The following is a 21,165-nucleotide window of genomic DNA, read 5'->3' on the forward strand; positions in this document are numbered from 1 at the left end:
TAAGTGTTTGTATGTAAGTGTCTGTATGTAAGTGTCTCAGTGTCTGTTTGTGTCAGTATGTAAGTGTCTGTATGTAAGTGTCTATGTAAGTGTCTGTATGTAAGTGCCTGTATGTAAGTGTCTGTATGTAAGTGTCTGTATGTAAGTGTCTGTATGTAAGTGTGTGTATGTAAGTGTCTGTATGTAAGTGTCTGTATGTAAGTGTCTCAGTGTCTGTATATAAGTGTCTGTATGTAAGCATCTGTATGTAAGTGTCTCAGTGTCTGTATGTAAGTGTCTGTATGTAAGTGTCTGTATGTAAGTGTCTCAGTGTCTGTATGTAACTGTCTGTATGTAAGCATCTGTATGTAAGTGTCTATGTAAGTGTCTCAGTGTCTTTATGTAAGTGTCTGTATGTAAGTGTCTCAGTGTCTGTATGTAAGTGTCTGTATGTAAGTGTCTGTATGTAAGTGTCTCAGTGTCTGTATGTAAGTGTCTGTATGTAAGTGTCTGTATGTAAGTGTCTGTATGTAAGTGTCTCAGTGTCTGTATGTAAGTGTCTTATGTTAGTGTCTCAGTGTCTGTATGTAAGTGTCTGTATGTAAGTGTCTGTATGTAAGTGTCTGTATGTAAATGTCTCAGTGTCTGTATGTAAGCGTATGTAAGCGTCTGTATATAAGTGTCTATGTAAGTGTCTCAGTGTCTGTATGTAAGTGTCTGTATGTAAGTGTCTGTATTTAAGTGTCTTAGTGTCTGTATGTAAGTGTCTGTATGTAAGTGTCTGTATGTAAGTGTCTCAGCGTCTATATGTGTCTGTATGTAAGTGTCTGTATGTAAGTGTCTGTATGTAAGTGTCTATGTAAGTGTCTCAGTGTCTTTATGTAAGTGTCTGTATGTAAGTGTCTCAGTGTCTGTATGTAAGTGTCTCAGTGTCTGTATGTAAGTGTCTGTATTAAGTGTCTCAGTGTCTGTATGTAAGTGTCTGTATGTAAGTTTCTGTATGTAAGTGTCTGTATGTAAGTGTCTCAGTGTCTGTATGGAAGTGTCTGTATGTAAGTGTCTCAGTGTCTGTATGTAAGTGTCTGTTTGTAAGTGTCTGTATGTAAGTGTCTGTATGTAAGTGTATGTATGTAAGTGTCTCAGTGTCTGTATGTAAGTGTATGTAAGCGTCTGTATGTAAGTGTCTATGTAAGTGTCTCAGTGTCTCTATGTAAGTGTCTGTATGTAAGTGTCTGTATGTAAGTGTCTTAGTGTCTGTATGTAAGTGTCTTATGTAAGTGTTTGTATGTAAGTGTCTAAGTGTCTGTATGTAAGTGTCTTTATGTAAGAGTCTGTATGTCAGTGTCTGTATGTAAGTGTCTAAGTGTCTGTATGTAAGGGTCTGTATGTAGGTGTCTGTATGTAAGTGTCTGTATGTAAGTGTCTGTATGTAAGTGTCTTAGTGTCTGTATGTAAGTGTCTGTATGTAATTGTCTGCATGTAAGTGTCTTTATGTAAGAGTCTGTATGTAAGTGTCTGTATGTAAGTGTCTAAGTGTCTGTATGTAAGTGTCTTTATGTAAGAGTCTGTATGTAAGTGTCTGTATGTAAGTGTCTAAGTGTGTGTATGTAAGGGTCTGTATGTAAGTGTCTGTATGTAAGTGTCTGTAGGTAAGTGTCTGTATGTAAGTGTTTGTATGTAAGTGCCTGTATGTAAGTGTCTCAGTGTCTGTTTATGTCAGTATGTAAGTGTCTGTATGTGAGTGTCTATGTAAGTGTCTGTATGTAAGTGCCTGTATGTAAGTGTCTATATGTAAGTGTCTGTATGTAAGTGTCTGTATGTAAGTGTGTGTATGTAAGTGTCTGTATGTAAGTGTCTGTATGTAAGTGTCTCACTATCTGTATGTAAATGTCTTTATGTAAGTGTCTGTATGTAAGTGTCTGTATGTAAGTGTCTGTATGTAAGTCTCAGTGTCTGTATGTCAGTGTGTGTTTGTAAGTGTCTGTATGTAAGTGTCTGTATTTAAGTGTCTCAGTGTCTGTAAGTAAGTGTCTAAGTAATTGTCTGTATGTAAGTGCCTGTATGTAAGTGTCTGTATGTAAGTGTCTCGGTGTCTGTATGTAAGTGTCTGTATGTAAGTGTCTCAGTGTCTGTATGTAAGTGTCTGTATGCAAGCTTCTGTATGTAAGTGTCTGTAAGTAGTGTCTCTATGTAAGTGTCTCAGTGTCTGTATGTAAGTGTCTGTATGTAAGTGTCTCAATGTAAGTGTCTGTATGTAAGTGTCTGTATGTCAGTGTCACAGTGTCTGTATGTAAGTGTCTGTATGTAAGTGTCTCAGTGTCTGTATGTAAGTGTCTGTATGTAAGCATCTGTATGTGTCTATGTAAGTGTCTCAGTGTCTGTATGTAAGTGTCTGTATGTAAGTGTCTGTATGTAAGTGTCTCAGTGTCTGTATGTAAGTGTATGTAAGCGTCTGTATGTAAGTGTCTATGTAAGTGTCTCAGTGTCTGTATGTAAGTGTCTGTATGTAAGTGTCTGTATGTAAGTGTCTCAGTGTCTGTATGTAAGTGTCTGTATGTAATTGTCTGTATGTAAGTGTATTTATGTAAGAGTCTGTATGTAAGTGTATGTATGTAAGTGTCTAAGTGTCTGTATGTAAGTGTCTCTATGTAAGAGTCTATATGTAAGTGTCTGTATGTAAGTGTCTAAGTGTCTATATGTAAGTGTCTGTATGTAAGTGTCTGTATGTAAGTGTCTGTATGTAAGTGTTTGTATGTAAGTGTATGTATGTAAGTGTCTCAGTGTCTGTTTGTAAGTGTCAGTATGCAAGTGTCTGTATGTAAGTGCCTTATGTAAGTGTCTGTATGTAAGTGTCTGTATGTAAGTGTCTGTATGTAAGTGACTGTATGTAAGTGTGTGTATGTAAGTGTTGTATGTAAGTGTCTGTATGTAAGTGTCTCAGTATCTGTATGTAAATGTCTGTATATAAGTGTCTGTATGTAAGTGTCTCTATGTAAGTCTCAGTGTCTGTATGTCAGTGTGTGTTTGGAAGTGTCTGTATAGAAGTGTCTGTATGTAAGTGTCTGTATGTTAAGTGTTTGTATGTAAGTGTCTGTATGTGAATATCTCAGTGTCTGTATGTAAGTGTCTGTATGTAAGTGTCTCAGTGTGTATGTAAGTGTCTGTATGTAAGTGTCTGTATGTAAGTGTCTGTATGTAAGTGTCTGTGTGTTAAGTGTCTGTATGTAAGTGTCTGTATGTAAGTCTCAGTGTCTGTATGTAAGTGTCTGTATGAAAGTTTCTGTATGTAAGTGTCTCAGTGTCTGTATGGAAGTGTCTGTATGTAAGTGTCTCAGTGTCTGTATGTAAGTGTCTGTATGTAAGTGTCTGTGTGTTAAGTGTCTGTATGTAAGTGTCTGTATGTAAGTGTCTCAGTGTCTGTATGTAAGTGTCTGTATGTAAGTTTCTGTATGTAAGTGTCTCAGTGTCTGTATGGAAGTGTCTGTATGTAAGTGTCTCAGTGTCTGTATGTAAGTGTCTGTATGTAAGTGTCTGTATGTAAGTGTATGTATGTAAGTGTCTCAGTGTCTGTATGTAAGTGTATGTAAGCATGTGTATGTAAGTGTCTATGTAAGTGTCTCAGTGTCTGTATGTAAGTGTCTGTATGTAAGTGTCTGTATGTAAGTGTCTTAGTGTCTGTATGTAAGTGTCTGTATGTAAGTGTCTTAGTGTCTGTATGTAAGTGTCTTTATGTAAGAGTCTGTATGTAAGTGTATGTATGTAAGTGTCTAAGTGTCTGTATGTAAGTGTCTGTATGTAAGTGTCTGTATGTAAGTGTCTGTATGTAAGTGTTTGTATGTAAGTGTATGTATGTAAGTGTCTATATGTAAGTGTCAGTATGCAAGTGTCTGTATGTAAGTGCCTTATGTAAGTGTCTGTATGTAAGTGTCTATGTAAGTGTCTGTATGTAAGTGCCTTATGTAAGTGTCTGTATGTAAGTGTCTGTATGTAAGTGTCTGTATGTAAGTGACTGTATGTAAGTGTGTGTATGTAAGTGTTGTATGTAAGTGTCTGTATGTAAGTGTCTCAGTATCTGTATGTAAATGTCTGTATGTAAGTGTCTGTATGTAAGTGTCTCTATGTAAGTCTCAGTGTCTGTATGTCAGTGTGTGTTTGGAAGTGTCTGTATATAAGTGGCTGTATGTAAGTGTCTGTATGTTAAGTGTTTGTATGTAAGTGTCTGTATGTGAATATCTCAGTGTCTGTATGTAAGTGTCTGCATGTAAGTGTCTGTATGTAAGTGTCTCAGTGTCTGTATGTAAGTGTTTGTATGTAAGTGTCTGTATGTAAGTGTCTGTATGTAAGTGTCTGTGTGTTAAGTGTCTGTATGTAAGTGTCTGTATGTAAGTCTCAGTGTCTGTATGTAAGTGTCTGTATGTAAGTTTCTGTATGTAAGTCTCTCAGTGTCTGTATGGAAGTGTCTGTATGTAAGTGTCTCAGTGTCTGTATGTAAGTGTCTGTATGTACGTGTCTGTATGTAAGTGTCTGTGTGTTAAGTGTCTGTATGTAAGTGTCTGTATGTAAGTGTCTCAGTGTCTGTATGTAAGTGTCTGTATGTAAGTTTCTGTATGTAAGTGTCTCAGTGTCTGTATGGAAGTGTCTGTATGTAAGTGTCTCAGTGTCTGTATGTAAGTGTCTGTATGTAAGTGTATGTATGTAAGTGTCTCAGTGTCTGTATGTAAGTGTATGTAAGCATGTGTATGTAAGTGTCTATGTAAGTGTCTCAGTGTCTGTATGTAAGTGTCTGTATGTAAGTGTCTGTATGTAAGTGTCTTAGTGTCTGTATGTAAGTGTCTGTATGTAAGTGTCTTAGTGTCTGTATGTAAGTGTCTTTATGTAAGAGTCTGTATGTAAGTGTCTGTATGTAAGTGTCTAAGTGTCTGTATGTAAGGGTCTGTATGTAAGTGTCTCTATGTAAGTGTCTGTATGTAAGTGTCTGTATGTAAGTGTTTGTATGTAAGTGTCTGTATGTAAGTGTTTCAGTGTCTGTTTGTGTCAGTATGTAAGTGTCTGTATGTAAGTGTCTATGTAAGTGTCTGTATGTAAGTGTCTGTATGTAAGTGTCTGTATGTTAAGTGTTTGTATGTAAGTGTCTGTATGTGAATTTCTCAGTGTCTGTATGTAAGTGTCTGTATGTAAGTGTCTGTATGTAAGTGTCTCAGTGTCTGCATGTAAGTGTCTGTATGTAAGTGTCTGTATGTAAGTGTCTGTATGTTAAGTGTCTGTATGTAAGTGTCTGTATGTAAGTATCTCAGTGTCTTTATGTAAGAGTCTGTATGTAAGTGTCTGTATATAAGTGTCTAAGTGTCTGTATGTAAGTGTCTTTATGTAAGAGTCTGTATGTAAGTGTCTAAGTGTGTGTATGTAAGGGTCTGTATGTAAGTGTCTGTATGTAAGTGTCTGTATGTAAGTATCTGTATGTAAGTGTTTGTATGTAAGTGTCTGTATGTAAGTGTCTCAGTGTCTGTTTGTGTCAGTATGTAAGTGTCTGTATGTAAGTGTCTATGTAAGTGTCTGTATGTAAGTGCCTGTATGTAAGTGTCTGTATGTAAGTGTCTGTATGTAAGTGTCTGTATGTAAGTGTGTGTATGTAAGTGTCTGTATGTAAGTGTCTGTATGTAAGTGTCTCAGTATCTGTATGTAAATGTCTTTATGTAAGTGTCTGTATGTAAGTGTCTGTATGTAAGTGTCTGTATGTAAGTGTCTCAGTGTCTGTATATAAGTGTCTGTATGTAAGCATCTGTATGTAAGTGTCTCAGTGTCTGTATGTAAGTGTCTGTATGTAAGTGTCTGTATGTAAGTGTCTCAGTGTCTGTATGTAAGTGTCTGTATGTAAGCATCTGTATGTAAGTGTCTCAGCGTCTGTATGTGTCTGTATGTAAGTGTCTTTATGTAAGTGTCTGTATGTAAGTGGCTGTATGTAAGTGGCTGTATGTAAGTGTCCGTATGTAAGTGTCTGTATGTAAGTTTCTGTATGTGTCTGTATGTAAGTGTCTATGTAAGTGTTTGTATGTAAGTGTCTGTATGTAAGTGTCTATGTAAGTGTCTGTATGTAAGTGTCTGTATGTAAGTCTCAGTGTCTGTATGTCAGTGTGTGTTTGTAAGTGTCTGTATGTAAGTGTCTGTATGTAAGTGTCTGTATTTAAGTGTCTCAGTGTCTGTAAGTAAGTGTCTAAGTAAGTGTCTGTATGTAAGTGTCTCGATGTAAGTGTCTGTATATAAGTGTCTGTATGATAAGTGTTTGTTTGTAAGTGTCTGTATGTAAATATCTCAGTGTCTGTACGTAAGTGTCTGTATTTAAGTGTCCGTATGTAAGTGTCTCAGTGTCTGTTTGTAAGTGTGTGTATGTAAGTGTCTGTATGTGTCTGTATGTAAGTGTCTGTATGTAAGTGTCTGTATGTAAGTCTCTGTATGTAGGTGGCTGTATGTAAGTGTCTGTAAGTGTCTGTATGTAAGTGTCTGTATGTAAGTGTCTATGTGTAAGTTTCTGTATGTAAGTGTCTGTTTGTAAGTGTCTGTATGCAAGTGTCTGTATGTAAGTGTCTGTATGTAAGTGTCTGTATGTAAGTGTCTTCGTGTCTGTATGTAAGTGTCTGTATGTAAGTGTCTGTATGTAAGTGTCTCAGCGTCTGTATGTATCTGTATGTAAGTGTCTGTATGTAAGTGTCTCAGTGTCTGTATGTAAGTGTCTGTATGTGAGCGTCTTATGTAAGTGTCTATGTAAGTGTCTCAGTGTCTTTATGTAAGTGTCTGTATGTAAGTGTCTCAGTGTCTGTATGTAAGTGTCTCAGTGTCTGTATGTAAGTGTCTGTATGTAAGTGTCTCAGTGTCTGTATGTAAGTGTCTGTATGTAAGTGTCTGTATGTACGTATCTGTATGTAAGTGTCTCAGTGTCTGTATGGAAGTGTCTGTATGTAAGTGTCTCAGTGTCTGTATGTAAGTGTCTGTATGTAAGTATCTCAGTGTCTGTATGTAAGTTTCTGTATGTAAGTGTCTGTATGTAAGTGTCTCAGTGTCTGTATTTAAGTGTCATTATGTAAGTGTCTGTATGTAATTGTCTGTGTGTAAGTGTCTTTATGTAAGAGTATGTATGTAAGTGTCTGTATGTAAGTGTCTAAGTGTCTGTATGTAAGTGTCTTTATGTAAGAGTCTGTATGTAAGTGTCTGTATGTAAGTGTCTAAGTGTGTGTATGTAAGGGTCTGTATGTAAGTGTCTGTATGTAAGTGTCTGTATGTAAGTGTCTGTATGTAAGTGTTTCTATGTAAGTGTCTGTATGTAAGTGTCTCAGTGTCTGTTTGTGTCAGTATGTAAGTGTCTGTATGTAAGTGTCTATGTAAGTGTCTGTATGTAAGTGCCTGTATGTAAGTGTCTGTATGTAAGTGTCTGTATGTAAGTGTCTGTATGTAAGTGTGTGTATGTAAGTGTCTGTATGTAAGTGTCTGTATGTAAGTGTCTCAGTATCTGTATGTAAATGTCTTTATGTAAGTGTCTGTATGTAAGTGTCTGTATGTAAGTGTCTGTATGTAAGTGTCTCAGTGTCTGTATGTAAGTGTCTGTATGTAAGCATCTGTATGTAAGTGTCTCAGCGTCTGTATGTGTCTGTATGTAAGTGTCTGTATGTAAGTGTCTGTATGTAAGTGGCTGTATGTAAGTGGCTGTATGTAAGTGTCCGTATGTAAGTGTCTGTATGTAAATGTCTGTATGTGTCTGTATGTAAGTGTCTATGTAAGTATTTGTATGTAAGTGTCTGTATGTAAGTGTCTATGTAAGTGTCTATATGTAAGTGTCTGTATGTAAGTCTCAGTGTCTGTATGTCAGTGTGTGTTTGTAAGTGTCTGTATGTAAGTGTCTGTATGTAAGTGTCTGTATTTAAGTGTCTCAGTGTCTGTAAGTAAGTGTCTAAGTAAGTGTCTGTATGTAAGTGTCTCTATGTAAGTGTCTGTATATAAGTGTCTGTATGTAAGTGTCTGTATGATAAGTGTTTGTTTGTAAGTGTCTGTATGTAAATATCTCAGTGTCTGTATGTAAGTGTCTGTATTTAAGTGTCCGTATGTAAGTGTCTCAGTGTCTGTTTGTGTGTGTATGTAAGTGTCTGTATGTGTCTGTATGTAAGTGTCTGTATGTAAGTGTCTGTATTTAAGTCTCTGTATGTAGGTGGCTGTATGTAAGTGTCTGTAAGTGTCTGTATGTAAGTATCTGTATGTAAGTGTCTGTGTGTAAGTTTCTGTATGTAAGTGTCTGTTTGTAAGTGTCTGTATGTAAGTGTCTGTATGTAAGTGTCTGTATGTAAGTGTCTGTATGTAAGTGTCTGTATGTAAGTGTCTTCGTGTCTGTATGTAAGTGTCTGTATGTAAGTGTCTGTATGTAAGTGTCTCAGCGTCTGTATGTGTCTGTATGTAAGTGTCTGTATGTAAGTGTCTCAGTGTCTGCATGTAAGTGTCTGTATGTGAGCGTCTTATGTAAGTGTCTATGTAAGTGTCTCAGTGTCTTTATGTAAGTGTCTGTATGTAAGTGTCTCAGTGTCTGTATGTAAGTGTCTCAGTGTCTGTATGTAAGTGTCTGTATGTAAGTGTCTCAGTGTCTGTATGTAAGTGTCTGTATGTAAGTGTCTGTTGTAAGTGTCTGTATGTAAGTGTCTCAGTGTCTGTATGGAAGTGTCTGTATGTAAGTGTCTCAGTGTCTGTATGTAAGTGTCTGTATGTAAGTGTCTGTATGTAAGTGTATGTATGTAAGTGTCTCAGTGTCTGTATGTAAGTGTATGTAAGCATCTGTATGTAAGTGTCTATGTAAGTGTCTGAGTGTCTGTATGTAAGTGTCTGTATGTAAGTGTCTGTACGTAAGTGTCTTAGTGTCTGTATGTAATTGTCTGTATGTAAATGTCTTTATGTAAGAGTCTGTAGGTAAGTGTCTGTATGTAAGTGTCTAAGTGTCTGTATGTAAGTGTCTTTATGTAAGAGTCTGTATGTAAGTGTCTGTATGTAAGTGTCTAAGTGTCTGTATGTAAGGGTCTGTATGTAAGTGTCTGTATGTAAGTGTCTGTATGTAAGTGTCTGTATGTAAGTGTTTGTATGTAAGTGTCTGTATGTAAGTGTCTCAGTGTCTGTTTGTGTCAGTACGTAAGTGTCTGTATGTAAGTGTCTATGTAAGTGTCTGTATGCAAGTGCCTGTATGTAAGTGTCTGTATGTAAGTGTGTGTATGATAAGTGTTTGTTTGTAAGTGTCTGTATGTAAATATCTCAGTGTCTGTATGTAAGTGTCTGTATTTAAGTGTCCGTATGTAAGTGTCTCAGTGTCTGTATGTAAGTGTCTGTATGTAAGTGTATGTATGTAAGTGTCTCAGTGTCTGTATGTAAGTGTATGTAAGCATCTGTATGTAAGTGTCTATGTAAGTGTCTGAGTGTCTGTATGTAAGTGTCTGTATGTAAGTGTCTGTACGTAAGTGTCTTAGTGTCTGTATGTAATTGTCTGTATGTAAATGTCTTTATGTAAGAGTCTGTAGGTAAGTGTCTGTATGTAAGTGTCTAAGTGTCTGTATGTAAGTGTCTTTATGTAAGAGTCTGTATGTAAGTGTCTGTATGTAAGTGTCTAAGTGTCTGTATGTAAGGGTCTGTATGTAAGTGTCTGTATGTAAGTGTCTGTATGTAAGTGTCTGTATGTAAGTGTTTGTATGTAAGTGTCTGTATGTAAGTGTCTCAGTGTCTGTTTGTGTCAGTACGTAAGTGTCTGTATGTAAGTGTCTATGTAAGTGTCTGTATGCAAGTGCCTGTATGTAAGTGTCTGTATGTAAGTGTGTGTATGATAAGTGTTTGTTTGTAAGTGTCTGTATGTAAATATCTCAGTGTCTGTATGTAAGTGTCTGTATTTAAGTGTCCGTATGTAAGTGTCTCAGTGTCTGTTTGTAAATGTGTGTATGTAAGTGTCTGTATGTGTCTGTATGTAAGTGTCTGTATGTAAGTGTCTGTATGTAAGTCTCTGTATGTAGGTGGCTGTATGTAAGTGTCTGTAAGTGTCTGTATGTAAGTATCTGTATGTAAGTGTCTGTGTGTAAGTTTCTGTATGTAAGTGTCTGTTTGTAAGTGTCTGTATGTAAGTGTCTGTATGTAAGTGTCTGTATGTAAGTGTCTCAGCGTCTGTATGTGTCTGTATGTAAGTGTCTGTATGTAAGTGTCTCAGTGTCTGTATGTAAGTGTCTGTATGTGAGCGTCTTATGTAAGTGTCTATGTAAGTGTCTCAGTGTCTTTATGTAAGTGTCTGTATGTAAGTGTCTCAGTGTCTGTATGTAAGTGTCTCAGTGTCTGTATGTAAGTGTCTGTATGTAAGTGTCTCAATGTCTGTATGTAAGTGTCTGTATGTAAGTGTCTGTATGTAAGTGTCTCTATGTAAGTGTCTCAGTGTCTGTATGGAAGTGTCTGTATGTAAGTGTCTCAGTGTCTGTATGTAAGTGTCTGTATGTAAGTATCTCAGTGTCTGTATGTAAGTTTCTGTATGTAAGTGTCTGTATGTAAGTGTCTCAGTGTTTGTATGTAAGTGTCATTATGTAAGTGTCTGTATGTAATTGTCTGTGTGTAAGTGTCTTTATGTAAGAGTCTGTATGTAAGTGTCTGTATGTAAGTGTCTAAGTGTCTGTATGTAAGTGTCTTTATGTAAGAGTCTGTATGTAAGTGTCTGTATGTAAGTGTCTAAGTGTGTGTATGTAAGGGTCTGTATGTAAGTGTCTGTATGTAAGTGTCTGTATGTAAGTGTCTGTATGTAAGTGTTTGTATGTAAGTGTCTGTATGTAAGTGTCTCAGTGTCTGTTTGTGTCAGTATGTAAGTGTCTGTATGTAAGTGTCTATGTAAGTGTCTGTATGTAAGTGCCTGTATGTAAGTGTCTGTATGTAAGTGTCTGTATGTAAGTGTCTGTATGTAAGTTTGTGTATGTAAGTGTCTGTATGTAAGTGTCTGTATGTAAGTGTCTCAGTATCTGTATGTAAATGTCTTTATGTAAGTGTCTGTATGTAAGTGTCTGTATGTAAGTGTCTGTATGTAAGTGTCTCAGTGTCTGTATATAAGTGTCTGTATGTAAGCATCTGTATGTAAGTGTCTCAGTGTCTGTATGTAAGTGTCTGTATGTAAGTGTCTGTATGTAAGTGTCTCAGTGTCTGTATGTAAGTGTCTGTATGTAAGCATCTGTAGGTAAGTGTCTCAGCGTCTGTATGTGTCTGTATGTAAGTGTCTGTATGTAAGTGTCTGTATGTAAGTGGCTGTATGTAAGTGGCTGTATGTAAGTGTCCGTATGTAAGTGTCTGTATGTAAGTGTCTGTATGTGTCTGTATGTAAGTGTCTATGTAAGTGTTTGTATGTAAGTGTCTGTATGTAAGTGTCTATGTAAGTGTCTGTATGTAAGTGTCTGTATGTAAGTCTCAGTGTCTGTATGTCAGTGTGTGTTTGTAAGTGTCTGTATGTAAGTGTCTGTATGTAAGTGTCTGTATTTAAGTGTCTCAGTGTCTGTAAGTAAGTGTCTAAGTAAGTGTCTGTATGTAAGTGTCTCTATGTAAGTGTCTGTATATAAGTGTCTGTATGTAAGTGTCTGTATGATAAGTGTTTGTTTGTAAGTGTCTGTATGTAAATATCTCAGTGTCTGTATGTAAGTGTCTGTATTTAAGTGTCCATATGTAAGTGTCTCAGTGTCTGTATGTAAGTGTCTGTATGTAAGTGTCTGTATGTGTCTGTATGTAAGTGTCTGTATGTAAGTGTCTGTATGTAAGTCTCTGTATGTAGGTGGCTGTATGTAAGTGTCTGTAAGTGTCTGTATGTAAGTATCTGTATGTAAGTGTCTGTGTGTAAGTTTCTGTATGTAAGTGTCTGTTTGTAAGTGTCTGTATGTAAGTGTCTGTATGTACGTGTCTGTATGTATGTAAGTGTCTGTATGTAAGTGTCTTCGTGTCTGTATGTAAGTGTCTGTATGTAAGTGTCTGTATGTAAGTGTCTCAGCGTCTGTATGTGTCTGTATGTAAGTGTCTGTATGTAAGTGTCTCAGTGTCTGTATGTAAGTGTCTGTATGTGAGCGTCTTATGTAAGTGTCTATGTAAGTGTCTCAGTGTCTTTATGTAAGTGTCTGTATGTAAGTGTCTCAGTGTCTGTATGTAAGTGTCTCAATGTCTGTATGTAAGTGTCTGTATGTAAGTGTCTCAGTGTCTGTATGTAAGTGTCTGTATGTAAGTGTCTGTATGTAAGTGTCTGTATGTAAGTGTCTCAGTGTCTGTATGGAAGTGTCTGTATGTAAGTGTCTCAGTGTCTGTATGTAAGTTTCTGTATGTAAGTGTATGTATGTAAGTGTCTCAGTGTCTGTATGTAAGTGTATGTAAGCGTCTGTATGTAAGTGTCTATGTAAGTGTCTGAGTGTCTGTATGTAAGTGTCTGTATGTAAGTGTCTGTACGTAAGTGTCTTAGTGTCTGTATGTAATTGTCTGTATGTAAGTGTCTTTATGTAAGAGTCTGTAGGTAAGTGTCTGTATGTAAGTGTCTAAGTGTCTGTATGTACGTGTCTTTATGTAAGAGTCTGTATGTAAGTGTCTGTATGTAAGTGTCTAAGTGTCTGTATGTAAGGGTCTGTATGTAAGTGTCTGTATGTAAGTGTCTGTATGTAAGTGTCTCAGTGTCTGTATGGAAGTGTCTGTATGTAAGTGTCTCAGTGTCTGTATGTAAGTGTCTGTATGTAAGTATCTCAGTGTCTGTATGTAAGTTTCTGTATGTAAGTGTCTGTATGTAAGTGTCTCAGTGTCTGTATGTAAGTGTCATTATGTAAGTGTCTGTATGTAATTGTCTGTGTGTAAGTGTCTTTATGTAAGAGTCTGTATGTAAGTGTCTGTATGTAAGTGTCTAAGTGTCTGTATGTAAGTGTCTTTATGTAAGAGTCTGTATGTAAGTGTCTGTATGTAAGTGTCTAAGTGTGTGTATGTAAGGGTCTGTATGTAAGTGTCTGTATGTAAGTGTCTGTATGTAAGTGTCTGTATGTAAGTGTTTGTATGTAAGTGTCTGTATGTAAGTGTCTCAGTGTATGTTTGTGTCAGTATGTAAGTGTCTGTATGTAAGTGTCTATGTAAGTGTCTGTATGTAAGTGCCTGTATGTAAGTGTCTGTATGTAAGTGTCTGTATGTAAGTGTCTGTATGTAAGTGTTTCTATGTAAGTGTCTGTATGTAAGTGTCTCAGTGTCTGTTTGTGTCAGTATGTAAGTGTCTGTATGTAAGTGTCTATGTAAGTGTCTGTATGTAAGTGCCTGTATGTAAGTGTCTGTATGTAAGTGTCTGTATGTAAGTGTCTGTATGTAAGTGTGTGTATGTAAGTGTCTGTATGTAAGTGTCTGTATGTAAGTGTCTCAGTATCTGTATGTAAATGTCTTTATGTAAGTGTCTGTATGTAAGTGTCTGTATGTAAGTGTCTGTATGTAAGTGTCTCAGTGTCTGTATGTAAGTGTCTGTATGTAAGCATCTGTATGTAAGTGTCTCAGCGTCTGTATGTGTCTGTATGTAAGTGTCTGTATGTAAGTGTCTGTATGTAAGTGGCTGTATGTAAGTGGCTGTATGTAAGTGTCCGTATGTAAGTGTCTGTATGTAAATGTCTGTATGTGTCTGTATGTAAGTGTCTATGTAAGTGTTTGTATGTAAGTGTCTGTATGTAAGTGTCTATGTAAGTGTCTGTATGTAAGTGTCTGTATGTAAGTCTCAGTGTCTGTATGTCAGTGTGTGTTTGTAAGTGTCTGTATGTAAGTGTCTGTATGTAAGTGTCTGTATTTAAGTGTCTCAGTGTCTGTAAGTAAGTGTCTAAGTAAGTGTCTGTATGTAAGTGTCTCTATGTAAGTGTCTGTATATAAGTGTCTGTATGTAAGTGTCTGTATGATAAGTGTTTGTTTGTAAGTGTCTGTATGTAAATATCTCAGTGTCTGTATGTAAGTGTCTGTATTTAAGTGTCCGTATGTAAGTGTCTCAGTGTCTGTTTGTGTGTGTATGTAAGTGTCTGTATGTGTCTGTATGTAAGTGTCTGTATGTAAGTGTCTGTATTTAAGTCTCTGTATGTAGGTGGCTGTATGTAAGTGTCTGTAAGTGTCTGTATGTAAGTATCTGTATGTAAGTGTCTGTGTGTAAGTTTCTGTATGTAAGTGTCTGTTTGTAAGTGTCTGTATGTAAGTGTCTGTATGTAAGTGTCTGTATGTAAGTGTCTGTATGTAAGTGTCTTCGTGTCTGTATGTAAGTGTCTGTATGTAAGTGTCTGTATGTAAGTGTCTCAGCGTCTGTATGTGTCTGTATGTAAGTGTCTGTATGTAAGTGTCTCAGTGTCTGCATGTAAGTGTCTGTATGTGAGCGTCTTATGTAAGTGTCTATGTAAGTGTCTCAGTGTCTTTATGTAAGTGTCTGTATGTAAGTGTCTCAGTGTCTGTATGTAAGTGTCTCAGTGTCTGTATGTAAGTGTCTGTATGTAAGTGTCTCAGTGTCTGTATGTAAGTGTCTGTATGTAAGTGTCTGTTGTAAGTGTCTGTATGTAAGTGTCTCAGTGTCTGTATGGAAGTGTCTGTATGTAAGTGTCTCAGTGTCTGTATGTAAGTGTCTGTATGTAAGTGTCTGTATGTAAGTGTATGTATGTAAGTGTCTCAGTGTCTGTATGTAAGTGTATGTAAGCATCTGTATGTAAGTGTCTATGTAAGTGTCTGAGTGTCTGTATGTAAGTGTCTGTATGTAAGTGTCTGTACGTAAGTGTCTTAGTGTCTGTATGTAATTGTCTGTATGTAAATGTCTTTATGTAAGAGTCTGTAGGTAAGTGTCTGTATGTAAGTGTCTAAGTGTCTGTATGTAAGTGTCTTTATGTAAGAGTCTGTATGTAAGTGTCTGTATGTAAGTGTCTAAGTGTCTGTATGTAAGGGTCTGTATGTAAGTGTCTGTATGTAAGTGTCTGTATGTAAGTGTCTGTATGTAAGTGTTTGTATGTAAGTGTCTGTATGTAAGTGTCTCAGTGTCTGTTTGTGTCAGTACGTAAGTGTCTGTATGTAAGTGTCTATGTAAGTGTCTGTATGCAAGTGCCTGTATGTAAGTGTCTGTATGTAAGTGTGTGTATGATAAGTGTTTGTTTGTAAGTGTCTGTATGTAAATATCTCAGTGTCTGTATGTAAGTGTCTGTATTTAAGTGTCCGTATGTAAGTGTCTCAGTGTCTGTATGTAAGTGTCTGTATGTAAGTGTATGTATGTAAGTGTCTCAGTGTCTGTATGTAAGTGTATGTAAGCATCTGTATGTAAGTGTCTATGTAAGTGTCTGAGTGTCTGTATGTAAGTGTCTGTATGTAAGTGTCTGTACGTAAGTGTCTTAGTGTCTGTATGTAATTGTCTTTATGTAAGAGTCTGTATGTAAGTGTCTGTATGTAAGTGTCTAAGTGTGTGTATGTAAGGGTCTGTATGTAAGTGTCTGTATGTAAGTGTCTGTATGTAAGTGTCTGTATGTAAGTGTTTGTATGTAAGTGTCTGTATGTAAGTGTCTCAGTGTCTGTTTGTGTCAGTATGTAAGTGTCTGTATGTAAGTGTCTATGTAAGTGTCTGTATGTAAGTGCCTGTATGTAAGTGTCTGTATGTAAGTGTCTGTATGTAAGTGTTTCTATGTAAGTGTCTGTATGTAAGTGTCTCAGTGTCTGTTTGTGTCAGTATGTAAGTGTCTGTATGTAAGTGTCTATGTAAGTGTCTGTATGTAAGTGCCTGTATGTAAGTGTCTGTATGTAAGTGTCTGTATGTAAGTGTCTGTATGTAAGTGTGTGTATGTAAGTGTCTGTATGTAAGTTTCTGTATGTAAGTGTCTCAGTGTCTGTATGGAAGTGTCTGTATGTAAGTGTCTCAGTGTCTGTATGTAAGTGTCTGTATGTAAGTGTCTGTATGTAAGTGAAAATGTAACAACTAAGCTTGTGCCGGAGGCCCCGGGGGGCCAGGCGTCTATGACGTCTCCTGGCCAAACCCCAATTGGCGGAGCCAGGAGATTGAATACCTACCCTCGGGGCTACTCCAGAAACAACGAAAATCCACTACGGGTGGCCACGTGGAATGTTCGAACGCTCACTGCAGAGGAGAGGCTGCCACTCCTCTGTCGGGAGCTGGACCGGTACCGCCTGGATCTATGCGGCATTCAGGAGGTCCGGTGGACCGGCTCTGGCTCCTGCCACCATGAGGGGTGGACAGTCCTCTACTCGGGGCAGCAGACTGCCAAACAACAGGGTGTGGGTCTTCTTTTGAACAAAAGAATGAAGGGGGCGTGGGAGCGTGGCGGTGAGGTGTGGGAAGCTGTAAGCCCCAGGCTACTTTGGGCTCGCCTTCCCATCAACCGGAGGCGAGGAATGGTGGTCGTGGTTACTTATGCCCCCACCGAAGATGAACATCCGTGGAGGGATGCAGGCAAAGCCGATGAGTCAGATGCCTTCTATGACCTCCTGTCACAGGTGCTGGCTAAAGTGGCCCCTCGGGATAGAGTCATCATGTTGGGTGACTTCAATGCCCGAGTTGGTCATGATACTGGCACCTGGTCTGGAGTGATTGGAGGGCATGGGCCAGATCAGCTCAATAACAACGGTAGGAGGCTGCTAGATTTTTGTGCAGCCCATGGGCTTGTAATTACCAACACGCTGTTCCGGCATCGGCGCATCCACACAACATCATGGATGCATGCCGGGTCCAAGCAAGAACATCTGCTGGACTACATAGTGACGGACCAGCGAATGCGAGCCCATGTCCTTGACACCAGGACCTACCGTGGAGCTGATCTGCCCTCTGACCATCGACTAGTCATCTGTAAGATGCGCCTGCCATTCTTCCACTCCGGTGGTGGGTGTACACCCAGGACCCCATTCCAACCTAAAGTGGCCTGGTCTCAGTTATCTGATGAAAGTTGCAAGCGAGAATTTCATCATCGCTTGCGGCTGGGATTGGCATCGTCCCCGACTCCTCCTGATGTCGAGGGTAAATGGGCGAGGTTTAGGACTGTGACTCATGCAGCTGCAATGGCTGCTTTGGGTACGCGGTCCAGACCTCCCCAGACACCCTGGATGACAGAGGAGTTGTTCAGGATGGTTGAGAAAAAGCGACAGGCCCACTGTCATCGGCTACAGAATCCCACGTCAGAGAATGAGGAGGCTTACCGCAGCCTTCGCTCGGAGGTTCGGAGAGCCGTGAGGCGCTGCAAGGATGGGTGGTGGTCGCGGGTTGCTGAGGAGATGGAGTCTGCCTCAGTGGCCCGTGATCACAAATCGCTATTTAACTCCATCAAAAAAGTAACCTGCAGCGCCACACCTATTACCATCATTAGGGGAAAAAACGGTGATCCAATTTCCGACCCCCAGGAACAGGTTCGCAGATTTGCTGAGCATTTCTGTGAGGTCCTGGGGGAGGGAAAATCCCACAGCCAGGAAAACATCGTGGCACAAAGTGAGGATGACCCTGCTGAGGCTGCGGTGCCTCAAATATTGGATGAAGTCACCCCCTGTGAGTGGCTGGCTGAGGTGCCATCTGCTGAGGAAGTATTGAAGGCGATCCGGAGTCTGAGACCAGGAAAGGCAGCGGGCAGAGATGATCTCCCAAGCGAAATGCTGAGGGAGGGTGGCGTTTGTGCACAGACTGCCCTATATGACATCATAACAACAGTCTGGACCACTGGACGGGTTCCGCAGGATTGGAAGGATGCCCTGGTGGTCCCCCTTTTTAAGAAGGGGGACCGCACAGACTGTAACAACTACAGGGGCATCTCACTCCTCAGTGTGCCGGGAAAGGTCCTGGCAAGGATTATTCAGCATCGCCTTGCCAGGCACGCTGAGGAGAGGCTTGCGGAGCCCCAATGCGGTTTCAGGAAAGGGCGGTCCTGCACAGATGCCATATTTTCTGTCCGTCTGCTACAGCAGAGGTGTAGGGAATTCCAACAAGACCTACATCTCTGCTTTATTGACCTGGTCAAGGCCTATGATACCATCAGTAGGCCTGGGCTCTGGGTCGTTCTTCGTGCTTTTGGAGTACCTGACCCTCTGCTCACGATCATTAAGGACCTTCATGATGGTGAGCGGGCCCGGGTAAAACTACGTGGCCGGGAGTCAGAGCCATTCCCTGTACACCTTGGGGTGCGACAGGGATGTCCTCTGGCTCCCACATTATTTAACATCTATTTTGACCACGTAGTTCGTGAAGCCTTCAATAGCTGTACCGGGGGAATCTCCATATGGTACAGATATAATGGGAGGCTAATCGATGCCCGGGTGCGGTCAAGGGATGGCTCCCTATTGCTCAACCACGTTATGTATGCTGATGACTTGGTAATAGCTGCTCAGTCAGAGGAGGAGTTGGAGACGCTGCTGCTGAGACTGGAGCGTGCCACTAAGAGGTGGGGCCTTACCATCAGCCCCACCAAAACTAAGCACCTGCCTGGGTATTTTGTACCATCGGACACTCCACCCCCACAACTCCCAATCGGTGATGGGGCAGTTGTGGAGAGAGTGGAGAGTTTCCCATACCTGGGCAGTGTGCTTATGACTGGCTCCAGTTTAACAGCAGAGGTCTCACTCCGAATCAGTCGAGCGGCAATATCTTTTCATCGGTTGCGTAACGCTGTGTGGAAGCTACCTGGTCTGTCGCTCCGCACTAAGCTTCAGGTCTTCTCGGCCACGGTCATTCCCTCCCTTCTCTACGCTTGCGAAACGTGGACCCCCCTAATGGAACATCTTCGCCGGTTAGAAACATTTAGGCTGACCTGCCTACGATCCATCCTGGGTTTAACCAGACTGGATTGTGTGAGGAGCTCACAAATCCTTGAAAGATCTGGGCAGGGTCCCATCGGTGAGCTCCTCCGGCAGGCAAGGCTGCGATGGCTGGGTCATGTAGCCCGCATGCCCAGCCACCGCATGCCGAAACAGCTTTTGTTTGGCCGGATTGAGGGGGCTAAGCGGGCGCGGCACGGGCTAGAGAAGAGATGGAGTGATGTGGTACAGGAGGACGTGGAGCTGAGTGGACTTGCCGATGACTGGTACCAGCGGTGTCAAGATCGGCCTCTGTGGAGGAGGCTCGTGAAGGATGCTACTGGGCAGTTGGAGGCAGTCGCCCTCCAACAACAACGGAGGGCGGAGGAGCGACGCTCACAACAGCGAGCGGAGCGCCGGGTGGCTAAAGCACAGCAGGTTGGCACAGTAGGGGGCACAGGTGGTGCATCAGCCAGTCATCTCAGTCAGTCGACCCGTGGCACCTGGGTCTGCCCCGTGACCTCCTGCCAGCGGGCGTTCGACACTTCACGTGGCCTCAGGGTGCACATAGCCTGGCACAAGCGTCGTGGTGACGTCACCGCCACTTAGTGGCGAATGGCGGTTGTTGTTGTTGTTGTTGTATGTAAGTGTCTTAGTGTCTGTATGTAAGTGTCTGTATGTAAGTGTCTTAGTGTCTGTATGTAAGTGTCTTTATGTAAGAGTCTGTATGTAAGTGTCTGTATGTAAGTGTCTAAGTGTCTGTATGTAAGGGTCTGTATGTAAGTGTCTCTATGTAAGTGTCTGTATGTAAGTGTCTGTATGTAAGTGTTTGTATGTAAGTGTCTGTATGTAAGTGTCTGTATGTAAGTGTCTGTATGTAAGTCTCAGTGTCTGTATGTCAGTGTGTGTTTGTAAGTGTCTGTATGTAAGTGTCTGTATGTAAGTGTCTGTATTTATGTGTCTCAGTGTCTGTAAGTAAGTGTCTCAGTAAGTGTCTGTATGTAAGTGTCTCTATGTAAGTGTCTGTATATAAGTGTCTGTATGTAAGTGTCTGTATGTTAAGTGTTTGTATGTAAGTGTCTGTATGTAAATATCTCAGTGTCTGTATGTAAGTGTCTGTATGTAAGTGTCTGTATGTGTCTCAGTGTCTCAGTGGGGAGCGATAGTGTAGCGGTTAGCGCGCTGCGCTATGAACCTGGCGACCCGGGTTCGATTCCCGCTCACGGCCAACACCAGTGACGATTATCTGAACCGGTCCCGGGCCTCCCCTAGGTCGACTCAGCCTCAAATGAGTACCTGGTGGGGTGTGTAAACATTGCCACTGGGGAGACAAAGGCGGTCGGGCGTGGTGCTGGCCACCCACCCCCTCGTGTACCGTTCCGGCCTTCATAGGTGCTCGCTAACAGCACTTGCCCCTACAGTCTGTTCAGGCTATACGGGGGATCTTTGTCTTTGTTGTATGTAAGTGTCTGTATGTGTCTCAGTGTCTGTATGTAAGTGTCTGTATCTACGTGTCTGTATGTGTCTGTATGTAAGTGTCTGTATGTAAGTGTCTGTATGTAAGTCTCTGTATGTAGGTGGCTGTATTTAAGTGTCTGTAAGTGTCTGTATGTAAGTATCTGTATGTAAGTGTCTGTGTGTAAGTTTCTGTATGTAAGTGTCTGTTTGTAAGTGTCTGTATGTAAGTGTCTGTATGTAAGTGTCTGTATGTAAGTGTCTGTATGTAAGTGTCTTCGTGTCTGTATGTAAGTGTCTGTATGTAAGTGTCTGTATGTAAGTGTCTCAGCGTCTGTATGTGTCTGTATGTAAGTGTCTGTATGTAAGTGTCTCAGTGTCTGTATGTAAGTGTCTGTATGTAAGCGTCTGTATGTAAGTGTCTATGTAAGTGTCTCAGTGTCTTTATGTAAGTGTCTGTATGTAAGTGTCTCAGTGTCTGTATGTAAGTGTCTCAGTGTCTGTATGTAAGTGTCTGTATGTAAGTGTCTCAGTGTCTGTATGGAAGTGTCTGTATGTAAGTGTCTCAGTGTCTGTATGTAAGTGTCTGTATGTAAGTGTCTGTATGTAAGTGTATGTATGTAAGTGTCTCAGTGTCTGTATGTAAGTGTATGTAAGCATGTGTATGTAAGTGTCTATGTAAGTGTCTCAGTGTCTGTATGTAAGTGTCTGTATGTAAGTGTCTGTATGTAAGTGTCTTAGTGTCTGTATGTAAGTGTCTGTATGTAAGTGTCTTAGTGTCTGTATGTAAGTGTCTTTATGTAAGAGTCTGTATGTAAGTGTCTGTATGTAAGTGTCTAAGTGTCTGTATGTAAGGGTCTGTATGTAAGTGTCTCTATGTAAGTGTCTGTATGTAAGTGTCTGTACGTAAGTGTTTGTATGTAAGTGTCTGTATGTAAGTGTCTCAGTGTCTGTTTGTGTCAGTAT

Source organism: Petromyzon marinus, unplaced genomic scaffold (assembly GCF_048934315.1).
Source record: "Petromyzon marinus isolate PM22_M1 ecotype Great Lakes invasive population unplaced genomic scaffold, UKy_Petmar_22M1.pri1.0 PM_G_Scaffold_14, whole genome shotgun sequence".
NCBI lineage: Eukaryota > Metazoa > Chordata > Hyperoartia > Petromyzontiformes > Petromyzontidae > Petromyzon > Petromyzon marinus.